The sequence below is a fragment of the Cupressus sempervirens genome, chromosome 7 (genome assembly GCF_028749045.1).
Source record: "Cupressus sempervirens isolate cs-2001-9-10 chromosome 7, ASM2874904v1, whole genome shotgun sequence".
Lineage (NCBI taxonomy): Eukaryota > Viridiplantae > Streptophyta > Pinopsida > Cupressales > Cupressaceae > Cupressus > Cupressus sempervirens.
Genome location: NC_143124.1, coordinates 491654341 through 491679021, shown reverse-complemented (window position 1 = coordinate 491679021; position 24681 = coordinate 491654341). Strand labels below are relative to the sequence as shown.

The window sequence follows — 24681 nt, the reverse complement described above, 5'->3', positions numbered from 1 at the left end:
TTCTTGGTACAAGAACATAACAAGTATCAAGGGGCATATTTGAAATGCCATTGTTTGACAACTTTGCAGTCAACGATCTGTATAAAGAGTTTCGTGAATACCCAAAAGTTGAAACCATAGCTTTTCTTAACTCATCTATAGAGATACACCAAAAAAATTAGGAAAATCCAAGTCACGATTTTATACGCACAATTTGCCTATATAACCATCTCTCCTATATATCATAAACCAAATGTCCCTTCAACTAGGGACAAAGATCTAGTAGCTAAGGTTTCCACTTTTAGGTATTCATGGATTTCTTTGTAGGTATCATTGACCCACAAAAAATACCGTGATTAAATGTTCTAATAGTGATCCACAAATTGATCAATCACCAATCAATAAAGCTAAAAAATATTGACTATTATTTCTTATTATGTGTTCAGTTATTAACACATATTATTTCTTATTGTGTGTTCAATTATTAACACATATGTTTTAGTTTTTTAGACTTTTATAAGAAAGATGATTGAAAATATCTATCAAAAAACTATCATGATTATTGAACTCCCCATCTAAAATTTCTGTTTTAAAAACGTGAGTGACAAAAGTATCATGATTACCCCATCCAAGATTTATCATTAAATCAGATCACTTGACTGTAAGATTATGTAAGATTATTGTGATAAGCCACGTGTCATGACAAACAATGTTGGAGATGCCATAAAGTTTCGGCGGACTCCACGGCCGCCTCTCACATCCCCAACGACTTCAATTTTCACTATCTGTTTTTCCTGGCTCCTTCTTTCACGCGGTTTCTTAAGTAAATCCATGCTGTTTGTTGTTTTACCTTGCCTTGTGTTTTCTTCCTCTTCTCTTTTATATCATCTGCGCTTCATCCTATTCCTGTTAATTAAGACAATCCCTTCTGATGGCGTCTACATCTAACTCTGCCAGGCGCCCAGTACATCTTCATGAATTTGTACTGTCTACATCTACTTCTGCCGAATCCTCGGTTTCTTCTGTTGAATCCAGTTTCATGCCATCTACATCTGCTTCTACTTGTGCTTCTGCCGAATCCACATTTGCCCAATACAAGCCCCCCACAGCCAAACTTCCCTTTGAAAGCGATAAGAGGTATCACGTGTTTCTGAGTTTCAGGGGAGAAGATGTGAGAAGGACTCTGGTTGATCATCTCTACCAAGCTCTCTCTGCAGCGGGACTGAATGTGTTCTTAGACAGTGACAAATTGGGAAAGGGGGAAATGATTGGGTTGAGCTTGGAAAGAGCAATCGAGAGCAGTGTCATACGGATTCCAATATTTTCGAGAGGATATGCAGACTCGGCATGGTGTCTGAAGGAGGCCGCTGCAATGTTGAATTCCCCGGGCTTGATCATTCCTCTGTTTTATCATGTGGAGCCAAGCCATGTAAGATACCCTGAAAACAGCTCCAGCCCCTATAACCGATCATTTCTCAAATACCATGGCCGTTCAGATCGATACACAGGAGAAGAGATTGGGCGTTGGAAGAAGGCCCTTCGAAGCATCTGTGAACGATCAGGATGGTCCGTCAATACAACTGGAGGGTGAGTATTTACTAGGTCAAATTGCGATCTCTATCAGAATGCAATTTTTGAGTCAAATTCATCCATATAAATTATTTCAGTTTTTTCTATGTATAGCTTATATTCTTATCTTATTGCTGTCATAAAATAGTCCATAACCATAGTTGTAATAGTAGTCATCAGTCGTGGTGAAATTAGTTTGAATGAATGGTGTTGGTATTATCATTGAGACTAGAGGATGGTGACAAAATTTCTTATTGAAAAAATAAATTTAGCAATTGTGTTTTGTTTTCTAATAGGTAAATAAAAGTTATCAGTTTTTTATATTTTATTTTTCATTAATGTGTTATCTCTAAATTTCTAGAGATAGAGCATATTTAAGCCGTTCATTAATTTTTAGGCTAACATTTCTAATGGACGGCTATCCTTCCTACAAATTGTACAGTTGACCAATTTTCAAAAAATCGAAAACATTATAGATTTTTCTGAAAAATTCAGCATTTGATCATGATCTGCATAGTTTGTAGTCAAAAATTTAAAAAAAAATTGGGAAAAAATCACTAATTTTCGTGACTCTAAAAAAAAAAAGTTTGACTTTGTTTTGTCTTTAGTGCATTTTTTCTTGAGATTAGCCTGTCCCATTTCTAATTAGGAAAGGACAGAAGGAAGCTATTTGAAAATTTATACAAGATGTCATTTTTTATTATGTGGTAAGCTCTAGTTTGAATATTTGATTGACCCAATATATCGTTTTTACCCTTTTTCTTGTACACATTTTTATCTTGTTTTGAGAGTGTTGAATGTGTCATTATTTTCCATGACCATGCATTTGAGAATCACATTATAAAATCAAATAGCATTATAATAATTTTATATTCAATAACTATAGTAAGTTTATTGAATATGATTTATTGTATCATATTTATACATTATTTACAAATTTAATTTTCACTAAAATAATTTTTTTAAACATAATTTATAGTTACTATCATTTTGTATGAATCGTTTATGTCCTTCTTATCTTCATTTGATCTTCCTTTCTCATTTTCAAAAGATAATTTTACACAATGCATTAAAAAAAAATTAAACAAAAATGGTTGTGATATGTGTATTATTGATAGAAAAATATAATAAATATATTAATAATTAAAATTATTAAATAAGATCTATTTTATACAATAGCATTATTGCATTCTATCACTTTTTAAAAATGTATGTTATTTAAGTATTTTGAATCGAAGTAAAATATTAAGATTTGAACTAAGGTCTATAGAATAAGAATTCATTGTTTCAACCAGCCAAACTAAAATAAGAAATCAAACTTATAAAAACTTATTAGAAAAGTATGTCTTGTGATATTGCTATCAGGATTTAAGTGTGTGATTTTGAATCAAACTCATTGATCCATGTTTCATGAGTAGTGATTCAACATGAATCCATCTGTCATGAAGTGTTCCATTTATTCTCATGAGACATGGATTCATGTTGAATCACTACTCATGAAACATGAGTCAATGAGTTTGACTCAAAATCACACATTAAGTTAAATCCTGATAGCAATATCACAATTTGACTTACAGTGAAAATTATCTCCTACTTATCATTATATGTCTTGTTCAATGATATATTGCCTGTAAAAAGAAATTCAAATATATAAAATATAAATCATTTTATTGAGCTATTTGGACCACTGCAGCTTTGAAGCTCGGCTGGTAAAGACGGTAGTAAATGATGTGATCATGACATTGGACAGAATACCATTAGAAGTTGCCAAGCATCCAGTTGGATTGGACAGCATTAAGAATTCTCTTATTGAGAAATTAAATCTCAATTCAGTGAATGAAGTGCTTAAAACTGGAATATGGGGTATGGGCGGTATCGGTAAGACCACAGCTGCCAAGGCCGTGTACAACCAAATTTATGCTGATTTTGAAGCTGCTTCATTTGTAGTTAATGTCCGCGACACTGCTGCAGAGGTTAGAGGATTAACAAAATTACAGAAAAAAGTTCTCAAAGATTTATCCAAATATGGCGATGAAGTGGATAGTGTTGATGAGGGCATATTTTTATTCAGAGAACGTTTGAGAAGAAAGCGAGTTCTGCTTATCTTGGATGATGTGGATGCCCTCATGCAATTGAATGCTTTGGTTGGGAATTGGTTGGCTCCTGGCAGCAGAGTTATTATAACTTCCAGAGACAAACACATTCTCAATGTTGCTGGTATCTCATCCAACTGCATTCATGAGATGAGTGGATTGAGTATAAATGAAAGTCTTCACTTATTTAGCTGGCACGCTTTTCTCAGAGCATCTCCAAGTCCCACTTATAAATATCTGTCCGAAGGAATTGTCAAAGCTTGTAAGGGGCATCCTCTCTCATTGGAAGTCATTGGATCATTCTTATATGATAAGCAAGATGACATGGGTTGCTGGAAAGAAGCTTTTAATAACATTGTTCTCAATCCAGACATTCATGAAAGACTCAAAATCAGTTATAATGCTCTTGGCGATGAAGAAAAAGAGATATTTGTAGACATTGCTTGCTTCTTTATTGGCGAACACAGAAGTTGTCCCACTATTTTCTGGAAATCTTTGTACAAGATGGTAGACACTGCAATATCCAATCTTTCCATGAAGTTACTCATAAAGATTGACGGCAAAGGAAATTTTGAGATGCATGATCATTTGAGAGACATGGGGCAGACAATTGCAGAAAAAGAGAAAGCAGGTAGCAGACTATGGGAGGCGGCCCATGTGAATTCCGTATCCAGCAACAACTTCTCTCGCATTCGTCTCAATGGAGGAGATCCACAGAGGCTTAAAATGCTGTGCAGACCTGGCCTTCGTTATCTTCATTTGCGTAATGTGCCCGTCGAAGGCTTGAAAGAAGAAACACTAGCCGTGCTTGCTTCAAGCGTCATATGGTTACGCTTGGAACATTGCCCCATTGCAATCGGGGACAAAGGGCCAATAAAGAAGATCCTTGGATTATTAAAGAATAAATGTCATTCGAGACCTATGGCTACCATTAGGCAACTCAAGATTATGCAACTCAAAGATACCAAAACCATTTTCATCTCCTCTTTATTTACACTTCCTAACATACATCTGCTACAACACTTGAACCTGGAGAAATGTAAAAGCCTAGACAATGTTCCTGATTCTATAGGAAATCTCTCAGGCCTGCTGCACTTGAACTTGAGAGGGTGTAGAAGGTTAATTAGCCTCCCTAATACCATTGGCGAGCTGTCAAAGTTACAACATTTGAACTTGGAATGGTGTTACAGGTTAAATAACCTTCCTGATACTATTGGCAATATGTCACAGTTGCAGCAATTGGAGTTGGGAGGATGTGATGGGCTAACTAGCCTCCCTGATACTATTGGCGATCTGTTTCAACTAGAGCACCTTAACTTGAGAGGGTGTTATAGGTTGAATAACCTCCCTAATACTATTGGCAACTTATCACAGTTGCAACACTTGGACTTGAAATGGTGTTATAAATTAAATTACCTTCCTAATACTATAGGCAATCTTTCAAAGCTAGTATATTTAGATTTGAGAGGTTGTAGGAACTTAAATAACCTCCCTGATACTATTAACAGCCTACCACAGTTGCAATACTTTTTATGTTGAGCTGTGTAATTGACACTTCACTTTAGGGTGGTGTAATGATGATACTCAAAGAAAATAATATGAAGTCAATATATTAGAGCGTACAATTTGATCATAAAATTACATGATATAAATATTCATTCATTTTTATATATAAAGTATTATTTAACATATATTATATTAGAATTTCACTTTTTGTGCATTAAATATTAGTTTATGTATCTATTTAGTATTATTTTATAGACAATGATGAGAAAAAATGTTAAAATCTTTCATTGAATTCAAAACATTTGAAATATGTCTACATTATATATTTGATTTTCAATTAATGGAAAAAACAAATTGTCAAAGGATTCAAAACTCTTTACATCATAGTTAGAAAAAGATAATTAAAAAGATCTCGAAGATAAAATGCTGCTAAAAGCCAGTATACACCCAAAAACCAACCAAACACAAAAAACTAGAAGACACAAAACAACCAACAAAACACAGAAAAAAAAAGTCAGGAGGACAACATTAAGCTAGGTCCTGAAGGGATCCCACTTTCTCCTCTTGAAGCTTATACAACTTTTGAACTTCATCCTTGAGATCAAGGTTTTCCTTAGGAGAAGTGAAGATTTTCTTTTTTGTGTTGCCTTACAAATTAGAAAATTGTCAAGTCTTACAAATTTTCTGACGAAAACTTAAAATCTGGGAACAAAGCTCCCACAATAAGCCTATTGGCTTAATAAAAGGACAAGTGCTTAATATGGAAAGAAGGATTCAAATACGAGGTTTTACAATAGATGCTTTAATATAAATAGGAAGAAAGTTGAAGAAGTGTCAAACAATGTCATATAGGAGAATTCATAAGAACCCTACGTATTCCTTAGCAATGCTCAAATGTTTCAAAAACTATATGGAAAAACAAATGAAAAATATGAAGGCTGCAATAAGTGCATTCGATAGATTGTGTCAGCATTAACTATCAAAGGTTCTTGTGTGCTTGATGGTAGTAACGAACCTAAAGAGTGAGTCGATTTGTTTGATGCATGTAATATTTTTTTGAAGATGTTAAACAAAGACCAATTAAAATTAACAATCCAATATAGAAGTTTAATAAGAAACGAAGGAAATAAAGTCTTCAAGGATAACATACATATGGAGGCATTTTCCAGCATAGTGAATATATTTTTGAACTGAAGCAGTTTTCTTCGGGCAAAAAGAAATTGAATAAATATTACACCTAGCCATGCACAATAATAGACATATAAAGGAAGCAAAGATAATGAATTATAAAGAGTTTTGTGAATAAATATTTGAAATGCCACTGATTGACAACTTTGCACTCAACAATCTGAATAAAGAGTTTCGTGAATATCCAAAAGTTGAAACTGTAGCTTTTCTTAATTCATCTGTAGAGATGCACCAAAAGAAGCAGGAAAATTTGAGTCACGATTTTATGCATACAATTTGCCTATATAACCATCTCCCCTATATATCATAAACCAAATGTCCCTTCAACTAGGGACAGAGACCTATTAGCCACTGAGGAAAACTTCACACAACTATAACTCCTAAACCATAAGTTAAATTTTGTATATTTTCTTTGTAGGTGAATGAAGAACTTAAAGCTAAGGTTTCAACTTTTGGGTATCCTCAAAAAAAAAGTGATTAAATGTTCTAATAGTGGTGCACAAATTGATCAATCACCAATAAATAAAGCTAAAAAATATTGACTACTATTTCTCGTTGTGTATTCAGTTATTAAGACACATTATTTCTTATTGTATGTTCAGTTATTAACACATATGTTTTAATTTTTGGGACTTTTCTAAAATAAAGGTGATTGAAAATATCTATTACAAAAACTATCATGATTATTGAACTCCCCATCTAAAATCTCTATCTCTATTTTAAAGAGGTGATTGAGAATATTTATCATGATTACCCCGTCCGAGATTTATCATTAAATCAAATCACTTGACTGTAAGATTATTATGATAAGACACACATCATGACAACATTGTTGGAGATGACAGAAAGTTTCAGTAGACTCCAGGGCCGCCTCTCACATCCCCAACTACTCCAATTTTCACTCTGATTTTCCTGGCTCCTTCCTTCACGCGGTTTCTTAAGTAAATCCATGCTATCTATACGCTTTGTTGTTTTACCTTGCCTTGTCTTTTCTTCATGTTCTCTTTTATATCATCTGCACTTCATCCTTTGCTCTCTTTTATTCTTGTTAATTAAGACAATTCGTTTTGATGGCGTCTACTTCTAACTCTACCAGGTGCCCAGTACATCTTCATGAATTTGTACTATCTACATCTACTTCTACCGAATCCTCGATTTCTTCCATTCAATCTAGTTTCATGCCATCTACTTGTGCTTCTGCCAAATCCACATTTGCCCAATACAAGCCCCCCAGAGCCAAACTTCCCTTTGAAAGTGATAAGAGGTATCATTTGTTTCTTGATAGAAATAATAAATTTCAATCACCAACAACTCTAAAAATTGCTTGCACAACCCTAAAATCAATTTACCACCCTAAAAGTTGCTCGGCAACAACTATTACCGAGTGATAGTATTTGCTTGGTAGCCAAAGAAACCAAGTGGCAGGAGAGTTTACGGAGTGATCTAGTAAATGAAAGAAAAACCAACTTAGTAGCAATGGATGCTGAGTGAACTCGGTAGTGTGGATGCCAAGTGAACTCAGTAGCCACAAGAGGTACCGAGTGAACTTGGTAGCCACAGGAGGTGCCGAGTGAACTTGGTAGCCACTGCAAAATAAAACTTCAAAAAGACTTTGCCGAGTGAAGTTTTATAATGTGAATATCTTTCACTATTAAAAAACTAGAGAGCTAGAACATGAAGCTTTCAAATAAACTTTCAAGTGCTATGAATAAGGAAAGAGCAATAGATTCAAGTATGCTTGCTTGCTTTCTATTCAACTTTGATTCAAACTAATACAAAATCTAGGAGCATTCGGCTTCAACCAGAAAACCCTAAACTAGTATACCTTGAACAACTTCAATAATTCAAAACCTTAAACTCGCAGCTCTAATGGCTGCTTACAATAATGCCTGGAGCAATCACTGCTTCAATAGGTCGAAACAAACAAATAAACTATGAACTTACAGATGACACAAAGAAGCACGTGCACTGTAGTCACAAAATAAACTTCCTCTGTCCCTGCAACAAACTGGATTTGCTGATCACTTTCTCTGCAACTTCTCTCTACTCTGCAACTTCAACTTCTTCTACTTCTTCCTCTGACTGGTTGAATGACTGTGAACAATCCTTTTTATCCTCTGCCAAAAAAATGTTTTCCCCTTCATTTGCAAATTTGAAAACTCACCTACCAAGCAATAAATTCTTTTGATCATTCTGCAAGCTGTCATGGAGGTAGGTGGATGTTTGGCTCCAGGGGCAAATGACCAATCATTTAATATTTCAACACTCCCCCTTTGTCCCGAGCCAAACAAACAAGAATCATTGCTGATCCACATTACACCAAGACACTCTCTTAGGTGTACAAAACTTCCAATGCCTAATGGCTTGGTAAAAATGTCTGCTAACTGTTGCTCAGACTTACAAAATTCTACTTTGATATCTCCATTCTCCACCAACTCCCTGATGAAGTGATATTTGATCTCTATATGTTTGCTTCTCCCATGGAAGACTGGATTCTTCAAAAATGCAATTGAGGAGATGTTGTCACAATAAATTGTGGTTCCATCCTCTTACATTTCATTCAAATCTATCAAGATCTTCCTTAGCCAAACTGCTTGACATGCTATTGTGTTTCCTGCTATATATTCAGTCTCTTCTGTAGATTCAACAACAATAGGTTGCTTCTTGGATGTCCATGAAATTGCACCCGATCCCATATGAAACATGTATTCGGAAGTGCTCTTCCTATCATCTATACTTCCAGCCCAATCACTATCCATGTAACCTACTAACTTGAATTCATTTTACTGCAGTATACAAAATTTCAAATCCCTTGGTACCTTTCACATACCTTAGGATCCTTTTTCCCACTTGCCAATGAAAATCCTTTGGTGTTTCCATAAATATGAAAGTCAAACTTACTGCATGCATTAGGTTTGGCCGAGTTGCAATTAAATACATTAAACTTCCAACCATACTCTTGTATAGTGTTGGATCCACTCTCTTGCTAGAGTCTTCCTTGCTCAACTTCAGACCTATTGCTGTTGGTGTTGGGGGTGCCTTACTATTCTGCATTTTGAATCTCTCCAAGATTTGCCCTGCACACTTTTCTTGAGAGATGAAGCTGCCATCATGCATTTGTTTTACTTCTATGCCTAGAAAGTATTTCAAAACACCTAGGTTTGTCATTTCAAATTTACTTTTCATGGCCTCTTTGAACTCACCAATTAGAGCCTTGTCATTACTAGCGAAAATCAAATCATCTACATACAAGACAACAATCAACACATTACCATTTGCTGCCTTGATGTAAAGAGTGGGCTCACCATTGGTTTTGCTAAAGCTATTGCTCATCAAATATGAGTCAATCCTACTGTACCATGCCCTTAGAGCTTTCTTGAGCCCATAAAGCGCTCTTTTCAATCTATATACTTTATTCTCTTCACCTACAACTGCATAACTAGGTGGTTGCTCCACATATACTTCTTCCTTCAATATACCATTTAGGAAGGCAGACTTCACATCCATTTGGTATACCTTCCATTTGTGCTGAGCTGCAATTGCTATGACAGCACACACGGTTTTAATTCTTGCAACTGGGGCATATGTCTCATCATACTGTTATTTGTAGCCCTTGACTACCAACCTTGCCTTGTGCCTATCAATCTTTCCTTAAGCATTGCATTTGGTCTTATAGACCCATTTCACTGCAATCACTTCTTGGGAGGCAATTCAGTTAGCTCCCATGTCTCACGCCTTTCTATAACATCTATCTCCTCATCCATGGCCTTACACCATTTCTTCTCCTTAATAGCTTCTTCAAAATATATTGGATCACTATGAGAAAATAATGCAATAACACTCTCATCATAATCTTCATACCTTTCATCTTGGCATATCTCCCTAAGACTCTTGGTCTTTCTTGGTAACACGGAGGAGAGTGTGGGATCAGAATCTTCACTACTGCTGCTTGGCATTGACACTCGGTCATGTCTAGAGGAGCTCGGTAATGATTGAGGCTGCTTGCCTTTTCTTCTATCTACTCCTTGCTATTCATCAGCATCCTCTTCGCTCATAATTGACACTTTACTTGATGTGCTCGATGACTCATGAATTGAACCATACCAAGACTGATTTTCAAGAAATTCCACATCTCTTTAAATAGTCATCTTGTTGTTCAATTGGTCATACAATCTGTATGCCTTTGATTCTGAGTTGTACCCTATGAAGATGCACTTCACTCCTTTGTCATCTAATTTATGCCTTTGCTCTTTAGGCACATGTGCATATGCAACACATCCAAACACCCTTAAGTGTTCAACTATCCATCTTCCTCATGACCATGCTTCCATTAGAATTTTATCATAGACTGCCTTTGTAGGACACTTATTAATTAGGTAAACTGCTATTGCCACAACCTCTCCCCAAAATTCAATTGAGAGACCTTTCTCTTTCATCATGCTCCTTGCCATTTCAACAATGGTCCTGTTCTTTCTTTCAGCCACTCTATTTTTCTATGGTGTATAGCTAGCTGTGAGCTCTTTCTTTATACCATGTTTCTTGCAAAAATTTATAAAATAATTGGAGGTATACTCCCCTCTAATTGATCTTAGGACTTTGATATAGTGTCCACATTCTCTTTCAGCCTGGGTTTTAAATTCTACAAATTTATCAAATGCTTCATATTTATTCTTTAAGAAATACACCCATGTTCTACGACTGAAATCATCAATGAATGTCATGAAATAAGTACTCCCCCCAATGGAGGTAATTTGCATAGGACCCACTAGGTCAGTATGCACTAACTCTAATGGATATCTAGACCTCCTAAAAATTTTAGAATTAAAGGGAAGCCTATGATGCTTACCCAAAATACAAGCCTCACACTTGTCACATGAATTTCCTATGCGTGGCAAACCTTCTACCATTCTTTTATTTGATAACAAATTTAAACCAGTATAGCCAAGATGACCATACCTGAGGTGCCATAGCCGTGAGGGGTCTTCAATAACACTTCTTAGAGCTGATTGTGTGAGAGGTGCAACACCAACTTGAGATGAGAAACATGTCTCTATTCTCAAGGGAAACATTTTGTTCTTTGTCATTTGAACTGCTGCAAGTAAGTTCTTGCTCCCATCCTTTTCATAAATGACACACATGCCATTCTCCATCAACACTTTGTATCCATTTTGAATGAGCTGACCAATGCTCATCAAATTGTGCTTCATACCAGGGGCAAAATATACATTTTGTATTTCCTTCTTCTCACTTTTCTTGGTGCGGACCATAATAGATCTTTTGCCCACAACTGGTAGGGTTTCATTGTTACCCATTTTAATCTCAGATTTGAAGCTATTGTCAATGAATGAAAACAAGGTTTCATTACCACTCATGTGGTTGCTACATCCACTATCAAGGTACCAAACTTCAAGACTTCCTTCTTCACCAACATTACACATGATGAAGGCAGTGGCATTGTTTCCACTTCCCATGTTCACATCAACCACATTTTCTTGTCCTGACTGATCATTTTGCTTCTTCCAGCATTCACTTGCATAATGCCCAAATTTATGACAGTAGTAGCATTCTACATTACTCTTATTTGAGTTGTAGTTTTTCTTACCTCCTCTTGAAGTATTTTGTGAGCTACTTGCTCCATCTGCTCTTCTTGAGCTTTCTGCTACAATATTTCTTTGTCCTCCATTACCTCAGCCTCTACCTCTGGAGTTTCTACCTAAGCCATTTCTTCCTCTCCCCCTTCCTCTTGGATTTGACTGAGCTTTGAATGCTTGCTCTTGGAAAGAAGAAAAAGTAGATCTATTGATCCTATGCTCATGGGTTTGAAGAGTACCCATCAACTCATCCATTGTCAAAACAGTGAGGTCTTTTGCATCTTCTATGGTCATGACCAAATTGTCATATTTATGAGGTAAACTCCTCAATATCTTCTCCATTATCTTCTGCTCTTGATAGTCTTCTCCATTTGACTTAGTTGGTTAATCACATTGGAGGTCCTTGAACTGAAATCTACAATTGATTCATTTTCCTTCATCTGAAGGTTCTCAAAATCCCTTCTTATGTTTTGTAGCTTTATTGTATGAACTTTATCAATCCCCTTGAAGTTTGTCTCAAGGATATCCCAAGCTTCCTTTGCATAATTTGCTACTGCAATCTTGGGAAAAAATAGTTTCTGTCATTGCTGCTTCAATCAAACTTAATGCCTTAGCATCCTTCCTCCTTGACTCTTTCAAATGAGTCTTTTGTGCATTTGTGAGGGCAACATACTGAGCTGGGTCTATCACATCATTGAACCCATTAACTACAAACTCCCACAAATCATTTGCAACCATAATGGTTTTCATTTTCTTTGCCCATGTATCATAATTTTGTCCATTGAAGGGTGGTGGCTATTGCCATATCTTTCTTGCCATGATAAATATCCCAAAAAAAAAATGCCCTAACTCACTATGGATGTGGGGCCTCAAAGCTTTGATACCATGATAGAACTAATAAATTTCAATCACCAACAACCCTAAAAATTGCTTGCACAACCCTAAAATCAATTTACCACCCTAAAAGTTGCTCGGCAACAATTATTACCGAGTGACTGTATTTTCTCGGTAGCCAAAGAAACAAAGTGGCAGGAGACTTTACCAAGTGATCTCGGTAAATGAAAGAAAAACCAACTCGATAGCAATGGATGTCGAGTGAGCTCGGTAGTGTGGATGCTGAGTGAACTTGGTAGCCATAGGAGGTACCAAGTGAACTCGTTAGCCACTAAAAAACCAGAGAGCCAAAACATGAAGCTTCCAAATAAACTTTCGAGTGCTATGAACAAGGAAAGAGCAATAGATTCAAGTATGCCCGCTTGCTTCCTATTCAATTTTGATTCAAACTAATACAAAATTTTGGAGCATTCGGCTTCAACCATAAAACCCTAAACTAGTAAAATTTGAACAACTTCAATACTTCAAAACCTTAAATTTGCAGCTCTAATGGCTACTTACAATAATGCCTAGAGCAATCACTACTTCAACAGGTTGAAACAAACAAATAAACTATGAACTTACAGATGACACAAAGAAACATGTGCACTGCAATCACAAAATAAACTTCCTCTGTCCTTGCAACAAACTGGATCTGTTGATCACTTTCTCTGCAACTTCTCTCTACTCTGCAACTTCAACTTCTTCTACTTCTTCCTTTGATTGGTCGAATGAATGTGAACAATCCTTTTTGTCCTCTGCCAAAAAAATATTTTCCCCCTCATTTGCAAATTTGAAAACTCACCTACCAAGCAATAAATTCTTTGGATCATTCTGCAAGCTGTCATGGAAGTAGGTGGGTGTTTGGCTCCAGAGGCAAATGGCCAATTCATTTAATATTCCAACATTTTTGAAATTCAGGGGAGAAGATGTGAGGAGGACTCTGGTTGATCATCTCTACCAAGCTCTCTTTCCAGTGGGTCTGAATGTGTTCTTAGATAGTGAGAAATTAAGAAAGGGGGAAATGATTAGGTTGAGCTTGGAAAGAGCAATTGAGAGCAGTGTCATATGAATTCCTATGTTTTCGAGAGGATATGCTAACTCGGCATGGTGTCTGATGGATGCCGCTGCAATGTTGAATTCCTCGGGCTTGATCATTCCTCTCTTTTATCATGTGGAGCCAAGCCATGTAAGATACCTTGAAAACAGCTCCAGCCCCTATAATTGATCATTTCTCAAATACCATAGCCATCCAGATCGATACACAGGAGAAGAGATTAGGTGGTGGAAGAAGGCCCTTCGAAGCATCTGTTCATTTGGCAACAGAATAGGCATATGTAAATTCTTAAAAAATTTAAAATTTTGATAGTTTGTGGATACAACTGGAAGGTGAGTATGATGAATTTTACTCTCCATTTGGTTTTCTACAATTTTTATTATTTAGTAGGCGTAATTTTTAAGTCAACTTCATTCATATAATTTATATTATTTCATTTTTATCTGTGTGTAGCTTATATATATTTTTTGATACCATAAAATAGTCCATAACCATAGTTATAATAACAGTCGTGAGTCATGTTGAAATTAGTTTGAATGGATGGTGATGGTATTACTACCGAGACTAGAGGATGCTAACAAAACTTCTCATTGTAAAAATTAAATTAGCAATTGTGTCTTAAAAAATTTGAAAAGTCAATAGTTTTTTTATTTTTTATTTTTTATTGATGTGTTATTTCTAAACTTTTAGAGATAGAATATGAAAAGGTTGACAGAGAGAGGTTTTTTTAAAAAATTATTATTACTTTGTAGTATTAATTTGGGACCACCTTTAAACACCACATATTAATGGAAAAATAAAGTTTGGAAAAATAAATCTACTCTCTCCATTTAACAAAAGCCTTAGTGTGTGATGTTTAAGCTGTCCATTTAGTTGTAGGTTAACATTTGTAATTAAGAAAGGAGAGAATGTCAAGAAGGGAAGCTATTTGAAAATTTATAAAAGATATCATTTTTTATTATTTTATACAAGATGTCATTTTTTATTATGTGCTAAGTTCTAATTTGAATATTTGATTGACCCAATGTATCATGTTGCCCTCTTTTCTTATACACATTTTTAACTTTCTTTTGAGAGTGTTAAATCACACTATGTTATTATTTTCCATGACCATGCATTTTAAAGTCAAATCATCCTAAGAGCAATTGAATGTCACACTTCTCAAATAAATTTTGTGTATTGAGAATCACATTCTAAAATCAATTATCATTGTAATAATTGTATATCCAATAACTATATTAAGTTTAATCGAATATGATTTGTTCTATAATATTTATACATTATTTACAAATTTAACTTTCACTAAAATAAAGAAATTTCTAGTTGTTTCTAAGATGTCATAATTTGTTATTATATTTTTAAAATGTTTTATACTTACTATCATTTCGTATGAATCATTTATTTCCTCGTTATCTTCATTTTATCTTCCTTTCTCATTTTCAAGACAACTTTACACAATGCATGGAAAAAAACTTAACAAAAATGGTTGTGATATGTACTATTAATAGAAAAGCATAAAAAATATATTAATAATTAAAATTATTTTATAATATCTATTTTTAAACAATAGTATTATTATATTCTATCTCTTTTCAAAATGTATGTTTATTAAGCATTTTGAATCAATGTAAACTATTAAATAACATGTAAACTTGTCAATGCATGTTGAATTACAAGTTATAAATTAAAATGTTTATTTGATTTACTCATCTTCTATGTTGAATTATAAGTTATAAATTAAAAGTTTATTTGATTAACTCACCTTTTATAATAAGAATTCATTGTTTCAACCAGCCAAGCCAAAATAAGAAATCTAATCTATAAAATCTTATTAGAAAAGTATATATCTTGTCCAATGATTCTGTGATGACATATTATAATTGAAACCTACTTGACTACAATAAGAAATATAACCTATAAAACCTTATTGGAAAAGTATATGTATTATATGTCTTGTTCAATGAATCTGCCATAACTTCTAATACTTACAACATTTCTATGTAAAGATGAGATACTCAATAGATCAATTTTTTTCAAGAATGAAAAATAAAATAGTATTGCCTGTAAAAAGAAATTCTAATATATAAAATATAAATCATTTTATTGAGCTATTTGGACCATTGCAGCTTTGAAGCTCGGCTGGTAAAGGCGGTGGTAAATGATGTGATCATGACATTGGACAGCGTACCATTAGAAGTTGCCAAGCATCCAGTTGGATTGGACAGCATTAAGAATTCGCTTATTGAGAAATTAAATCTCAATTCAGTGAATGAAGTGCTAAAAATTGGAATATGGGGTATGGGCGGTATTGGTAAGACCACAGCTGCCAAGGCCATGTACAACCAAATCTATGCTGGTTTTGAAGCTGCTTCATTTGTAGTTAATGTCCGCGACACTGCTGCAGAGGTTAGAGGAGGATTAACGAAATTACAGAAAAAAGTTCTCAAAGATTTATCCAAATATGGCGATGAAGTGGATAGTGCTGATGAAGGCATATTTTTATTCAGACAACGTTTGAGAAGAAAGCGAGTTCTGCTTATCTTGGATGATGTGGATGCCGTCATACAACTGAATGTTTTGGTTGGGAATTGGTTGGCTCCTGGCAGCAGAGTTATTATAACTTCCAGAGACAAACACATTCTCAATGTTGCTGGTATCTCATTCAACTGCATTCATGAGATGAGTGGATTGAGTATAAATGAAAGTCTTCACTTATTTAGCTGGCACGCTTTTCTCAGAGCATCTCCAAGTCCCACCTATAAATATCTGTCCAAAGGTATAGTCAAAGCTTGTAAGGGGCATCCTCTCTCATTGGAAGTCATTGGATCATTCTTATATGATAAGCAAGATGACATAGGTTGCTGGAAAGAAGCTTTTAATAACATTGTTCTCAATCCAGACATTCATGAAAGACTCAAAATCAGTTATAATGCTCTTGGCGATGAAGAAAAAGAGATATTTGTGGACATTGCTTGCTTCTTTATTGGCGAACACAGAAGTTGTCCCACTATTTTCTGGAAATCTTTGTACAAGATGGTAGACACTACAATATCCAATCTTTCAATGAAGTTACTCATAAAGATTGTCGGAAAAGGAAATTTTGAGATGCATGATCATTTGAGAGATATGGGGCAGACAATTGCAGAAAAAGAGAAAGCAGGCAGCAAACTATGGGAGGCGGCCCATGTGAATTCCGTATCAAACAACAACTTCTCTCGCATTCGGCTCAATGGAGGAGATCCACAGAGGCTTAAAATGCTGTGCAGACCTGGCCTTCGTTATCTTCATTTGCGTAATGTGCCCATCGAAGGCTTGAAAGAAGAAACACTAGCCGTGCTTGCTCTAAGCGTCATATGGTTACGCTTGGAACATTGCCCCATTGCAATCGGGAACAAAGGGCCAATAAAGAAGATCCTTGGATTATTAAAGAAGAAATGTCATTCGAGACCTATGGTTACCATTAGGCAACTCAAGATTATGCAACTCAAAGATACCAAAACCATTTTCATCTCCTCTTTATTTACACTTCCTAACATACATCTGCTACAACTCTTGAACATGGAGAAATGTAAAAGCCTAGATAATGTTCCTGATTCTATAGGCAATCTCTCAGGGCTGCTGCACTTGAACTTGAGAGGGTGTAGAAGGTTAATTAGCCTCCCTAATACCATTGGTGAGCTGTCAAAGTTACAGCATTTGAACTTGGAATAGTGTTATAGGTTAAATGACCTTCTTGTTGCAGCAATTGGAGTTGGGAGGGTGTGATGGGTTAACTAGCTCCCTTGATACTATTGGTGATCGGTCTCAACTAGAGCACCTTAACTTGAGAGGGTGTTATAGGTTGAATAACCTCCCTAATACTATTGGCAACTTATCACAGTTACAACACTTGGACTTGAAATGGTGCTATAAATTAAATTACCTTCCTAATACTATAGGCAATCTTTCAAAGCTAGTATATTTAGATTTGAGAGGTTGTAGGAACTTAAATAACCTCCTTGATACTATCAACAACCTACCATAGTTGCAATAATTTTTATGTTGAGCTGTGTAATTGGCACTTACACTTCAGGGTGGTGTAATGATGATACTCAAAGAAAATAATATGAAGTCAATATATTAGAGCATACAATTTGATCATAATATTACATGATATAAATATTCATTCATTTTTAAATATAAAGTATTACTCAACATATAATATATTAGAATTTCACTTTTTGTGTATTAAATATTAGTTTATGTATCTATTTAGTATTATTTTATAGACAGTGATGAGAAAAAATGTTCAAATCTTTCATTGAATTTAAAACATTTGGATTTATGTCTACATTATATATTTGATTTTCAATTAATGGAAAAAATAAATTGTCAAAGGATTCAAAACTCTTTACATCATAGTTAGAAAGAGATAATTAAAAAGATCCCAAAGATAAAATTCTACTACAAGCTAGTAGACACCCAAAAACCAACCAAACACAAAAAACTAGAAGACACGAAACAACCAGAAAAACATAGAAAAAAAGTCAAGAGGTCTACATTAAGCTATGTCCTTAAGGGATCTCACCTTCTCCTCTTGAAGCTTATACAGCTTTTGAACTTCATCCTTGAGATCAAGGATTTCTTTAGGAGGATTGGAGATTTTCTCTTTTGTGTTGCCTCTGGTGCTTTCCCCAAGTTAGAAGTCTAACCAGAAGCCTCATAAGGATTATCCTTAAGGTTAACAACTACTTTTAGATTGTTCATAGAAACCTTAATGCCAACATAACTATGTTGGGGAATATTTTTCAAAGTATTCTCCATTCTATCCCCCCTCGAGCTCAACCCCTCCATTTTCCCCTAAGTCGAATTGTTCTTAGCCATAATTTAACTCCCTTACATAAAATCCACTATTCTCATATTGAGTAGAGAGGGCCCTATATTTTAAACTGATATTCTTGATCTCATGAAATTTCCATTTGTCCATGAAAAAGGAGCACATTTAAATAGGTTTAGTTGTTTGAAGAACACTTAGGCCTAGCTATAAGGCTTTCTGGGTTAGGGCCAAATACATCAACAATTAAAAATAAATTCTGCAAGATCCCACAAGATCCAACTCACAATCATAATCTCAACTAGTCCAAATTTTCACTCTAGAAGAAAATCCCAAGGACATCTCAACTTGTGCTCACAAGCCCACCAAACAACCTCCTAGTTTTCGAGCCATACCTACTAGCCCTTCTCAAAGTTCACTCCTACACTTCATCCTCTTGTCCAAGCTAGATGATCTCACTTCTTATGACTTAAGACTCCACATCACCCCCTATTTATACGCAACTAAGCCATAGGTCAACCCACTTCACTAAAAATTAAATTTAATCCTGACATTAAATTTATATTGAGCCACAAGTCAAATACAACACAAATAAAATATGCATACATAAATTAAATACCAAATGTTGGCTCAGACAACTTGGCACCAAGACCAAGCTGAGTGTTAGAGAAACCAATCTAAGCATCATCCTTCCACTCTAAGCATAACCAAGTTCCTAGTGCATGATAATCTCCTAGTGCCTACAAAGATCCCAGTGACTATTGAGCAATAGTATCTACCAAGCTCCTTCATTGACCGAGCCCCTTCAATGACCAAGCTCCTCAGCCAAAGCTATACCAAAAAATGACTGAGCACCACTCCTTTGGTGACTGAATCTACACCTCCAAGAAAAAATCCCTTCAATATGCAAGATTGCAAGCAAGCCTAGGATGCTCCTACATCAGATACCCCATGTTTTAAAAGATGTTCTCAGTAGCTAGAAGAACATCTTTTAGGATTTAGCACATAAATCCCAAATTAGTTCTTCACATACATATTCTCCAAGTCCTCAACATTTACACTCTTTCCCTTATTCTTCTTCCACTTCTTCACATCCATCCTTGGTGTTTCATAGGCCTATTTTCCATGTTAATCTCCAACCATTTCAAAGTCCTTCAACTCAACTCAGCTTCCAATACTTAGGTTCCTCCTACCAAGCTCTTCATTCTATAAAGGAATCAAGGAATGCTTCTTGCCACCTTTCTCAATACTAAACACATTCTTGACACAATCATGCACAACATTGCAATCATACTACCAAGGTCTACTAAGAAACACATGACAACTATTCATGTCTGCAATATCACACAAAACTTGATCCTTATACTGCCCAATATAAAAGTCAACAAGGCACTTATCCCTTACTTCCAAATCAAGCTCACCTTGAAACTAACCAATCCTATAATGATAAGGATGCCTCACTCTCTTCAAACCAAGTTTCTAAACCATCTCCTTAGCAACAAGGTTACCAGTACTACCACCATCCACAATCACCTTGTAGACTTTACACTAGACTTAAAATGGGTCCTAAACAAACAAGTCCTCTAACAAGAATCTAGTGTCCTTTGACCAACCAGTACCCATTGAGCTAGTAAATTCTCTCCTTTCTTATGTTGACTCTCATGGCTTTCAAGCTCGCTCACAACAATAACTCTCCTACTATGAGGGCATTCAAAAGATCTATGCCCTTATTCATCACATCTAAAACAATTACCTTTTAACTCACCTTCATCTATCCTTTTCTAATCAATAGGTTTTGGTTCACCTTCTACACTCAGTTTAGCTTTTTCCAAGCTATCCTACTTTTCGTTTCCTTTGGCATTACCTTGACTTTTCCTCTTCAATTTGGGATGGAAGGGAGGTGTATAAAAATGCTCAATATTCAAAGGTTAAGGTTCCATCTATCTTCAAAATACCAAACTCATCTTGGATATTGAATCTCAAACCATTAGTGTATTGAGCTACCTTCTCCATCAACAATTCTCTATGCCCAGACCAAATAGTCAACTTGTAGAACTCCCCAGTATAATATTTCACATACATATCTTTTTGTTTCAGATTCCACAACCTCTTAAACAACTCAAGTTCATAATCAGTAGGATTGAACTTAGCCTTCAACTTAGTTACCATTAACCTCCATCTGGTGATCTTTATTTCACCTTCCTCCTCTTTGTCTCTTTGCAATTGTTTCCACTAAAGACTAGCATGTCCTTTCAACTTAGTTTTTTCCAACCTTACTCTGAGTGGATCCTCAATATCCTCAAGCTCAAAGTATTCTTCCAATTCACCAATCCAATCAATCAAGTCTTCAAAATTCAAAGTATTTGATAATTTATAAACCTCCATCTTAAATGCTTCAATTTCAATTGAGATCCAAGTCTAGCAAACTAACCAACCCTAGTTCTAATAGATCTCTCAACTTGATCAATTTTGTCCTTACCACTAGATCCAACGACTTCAAAATATTCATCAACTTCCTCATAACTACCTTCAGTACCTAGACACAAAGGTACACCACCTAAAGAACTCACAATTTCAACAATCATGTCACTCTTTATCAATACCATCTGAGATCTGAAATTGGCTTTAACCTCCTCCATTTTAGATATAAAATATTCTTTAACCTTCTCTGAGATCCTTTCTTCCACAACATCACTAACATCATCAATCGCCCTAGGGTCCAATCTTCTTGGAGGCATCTTCCAAGATCTTCACAAAACCTAAGCAACAAATCCACAAATCTAGAAGATCAATCAGCTCCACAAGATCAACCTTCTGCATCCTAGGATCTTGGTGCAAACTATCTCTACTTTATTTATAGATGTAACTATTTACATGCAATATGCCTAGCTATAAGGCCTTCTAGGTTAGGGCCAAATATATCAACAATTACAAAATAGTTCTACAAGATCCCACAAGATCCAACTCACAATTATAATCTTATCTAGTCTAGATCTGCACTTTGAAAGAAAACCCCAAGGAAATCTCAACTTGTGCTGGCAAGCCACCAAGCAATCTCCTAGTTACCAAGCCACAACTACTAGTCCTTCTCAAAGTTTTCTCATTTCATCCTCTTCTCCAAACTGGATAATCACACTTCTTATGACTTAAGACTCCACAACACCCCCTATTTATACCCAACTAATCCATAGGTTAACCCAGTTCTGGTACAAACCATTACACCAAAACCCTGAGGTGCTAGTGAAGACTACCCACCAGGATCATAACATCCCACCATGCTCCATAGTCCAAACTCTAGGATGGATGTCCGCCCATATGGTGGGTCTTCCCTTGGCCATATGAGCCCTGGAAAAACACTATAATGTTAGTGTTTCCACCCACTCTATGACTTGAACCTGGGTGGAGGCTCTGATAGCACATGGTATGAACCATTGCACCAAAACCCTAAGGTTCTAGTGAAGGCCACCCACTAGGATCATAACAAGCTCACAACAAATTAAATTAAATCCATATTGAGCAGTAAGTTGGTTATAACACAAATTAAATACCCATACATAAATTAAATTTCAAAAGTCATCTCATAGACAACTCAACACCAAGACCAAGTTGAGTGTTAGAGAAACCAAGTTGAGCATCATCCTTCCACTCCAAGCATAACTGAGTTCCTAGTGCATTTTGAGCTCCCAGTGCATGCTAAGCTCACAATGAATACCAAGAAACAATATCTATTAAGATCCTTCAATGATCAAGTCCCTTCAATAATCATGTTCCTCAGCCAAAACTATACCCAATAATGATCGAGAACCACTCCTTTAGTGATCGATTCCACAAATACAAGCCAAAATTCCTCCAACATGTAGGATTACAAGAAAGTATAGGATGCTCCTGCATCACTTTAGGTTTCATGAGAGTCAAGGTACACGAAATTTCAATTTTAAAATCTATTTATATATTATTGTTGATTATAAATTTGAATTTGAAGAAACTAGATATAAACAATGTAATCTAACTTTGGGTTGTACTTTTGTATTCATACAGGATCCATTAGAGTCAACCAATAGTTCAAAGAGGCTCCATTTTGATGATCCACCAGTAGAATAGGAGGTCCTAGGAACATTTGTATATACAAAAATAATTCATATATATCTTTATGTATGTATTCATGCATGCATGCATGTATATATGTATGTATGTACATGCATGTGTATCAAACATACTTTCATTTCTACACATTGTATATTTCTCATGCATCACATGTATTCAATTGAATTGATTGCATTAGATCACATGGAACCATTAGTGCATCAAAATATTTTATTATTAGGAAATAATTTCTTAAATTTTATATCTAAGTTGTTATTTTTTTCTATAATAGAATTCTAAGTGCATGGAATGTGTATCTATCTCATAAGATATTTTGCAAACAATGACAATATTAGAGGTGATCTTAAAATGAATAACACTTGTACCTCCCCTATGCTATATTTTGTTAACAAAGATATAGAATCAATACTCCTATCAATGGCCTTCCTAATTGATACATGAGCATCTCACAATACATGCCGACTTGTGGATCCACCATGGCATGGAAGGAATGATTCTTGGTCTATAAGACTCAATTATAATATTTCAAGCCAATCATGGAATTGGAATGTAATGAAGTTATCAAATTTAATGTAAGTCATAATGGTCATGATAAGGTGTTGGAAACTACAATTGGAACAATTTTTATGTTGTCATTGATGTCAAACCTTACTAGTAAGACATTTGTTAATAGTATAGAGTGTCATATCTTTTGATTGATGAAGAGGATTTCAAAAGAGAGTTAACTAGATGAATTAGTAAAGCTATTGAGTAAAGAAGAGTATGTATGATGGAATTGCATTATACACTTGATTAGTTGGTATTTGACAAGATAATGTATTTTTTGATCACTATACAAAATGAAGAAGATAAATGAGTTAAAGTATGGAAAATATGTTTGATGAAAGACAAGAAGTTGAGTGATATACAAGCTTGACTGAGTGACAATTTTACTAGGTCAATGAATAAGTTGAAGTAGAAGATTAAGGAACTTAAGAGATGACCAAGAAGAATAGTACCAACCAAGTGATAGTATTGATTGATCATAGTGAAGGTTGATTGAGCTAGTATAAGCCTAGCAAAATAGAATAATAGAGACAGAGCTACCTAGTGATGACCAAGTGTTAGCCAAATAACATTTTGTGAAAGAATCAAGATTTGAGGCTAACATATTTAAATTTTCAGATTGGTTAAAACATGTGAAAGATAAGGATTGATGAGCTGGTATATTTAATCCATCAATTGGGTTTTTTAACCCTAAGATCTATAGTTATGTTTAAAAGGAAAAAGATCAAAGCTACCTATTAGATATATGTTTTATTTCCGTTGATTGGAAAATTTGTGAAGGAAAATGAAGAACATAGTAGAATAATAAAAGTAACAATATTGGTGAAGTCTGATTTCTTGAAGAGTTGTCAAGCAAATCAGAGATGGAGAATATGATGACATGCCTAGTTAATGAACCAAGAATGAGTCGAATGGAGATTTGAACAAGAAAAGTGAGTTGTATTTTATCAGATCAAATGTAGATGTTACTTTCTAACCATTGTGACAGTAAATTACTCTAATCAAGGTTGACCTAATAGTCATATTGTAAACCCTCTAATCAAGGTGACATTCTAATGGAATGATCTAAATACCTCTAACCAAACCACTCTTGATAGGTTGATTTAAATATTTTTATAGGGTCACACCTAATAGTGTGTTTTGTGTTCTTTAACAAGGTTGGCTCTTAATTGAGCTCACTTTAGAAGAGTGAAAAGTGGTAGCATATTACTTGGTGTTTTTTGCCAAATTGGGTTGCCACATTAAATTTGGGTGTTAGCATGTGTGAATTTTTTTTTAATGTTTCATATTATTTACTGTTATATATGTTTATGTTAGTTACCATATACTAAATAGAGAGATAAGTGATAACGAATCAACTAA

General features: G+C 35.0%; 1 pseudogene across 1 annotated transcript in view; it reads left to right on the top strand.

Moving 5' to 3' along the window:
• The first annotated feature begins 624 nt into the window (after positions 1-624).
• The window catches only part of LOC149547692 (uncharacterized), a 103499-nt pseudogene continuing 79442 nt past the window's right edge, over positions 625-24681 (top strand). The window contains exons 1-4 of the transcript XR_016354268.1: positions 625-1566; positions 3242-5175; positions 6903-6927; positions 15983-17888. The product of XR_016354268.1 is annotated as an uncharacterized LOC149547692 (transcript). The remainder of the gene's footprint in view (positions 1567-3241; positions 5176-6902; positions 6928-15982; positions 17889-24681) is intronic.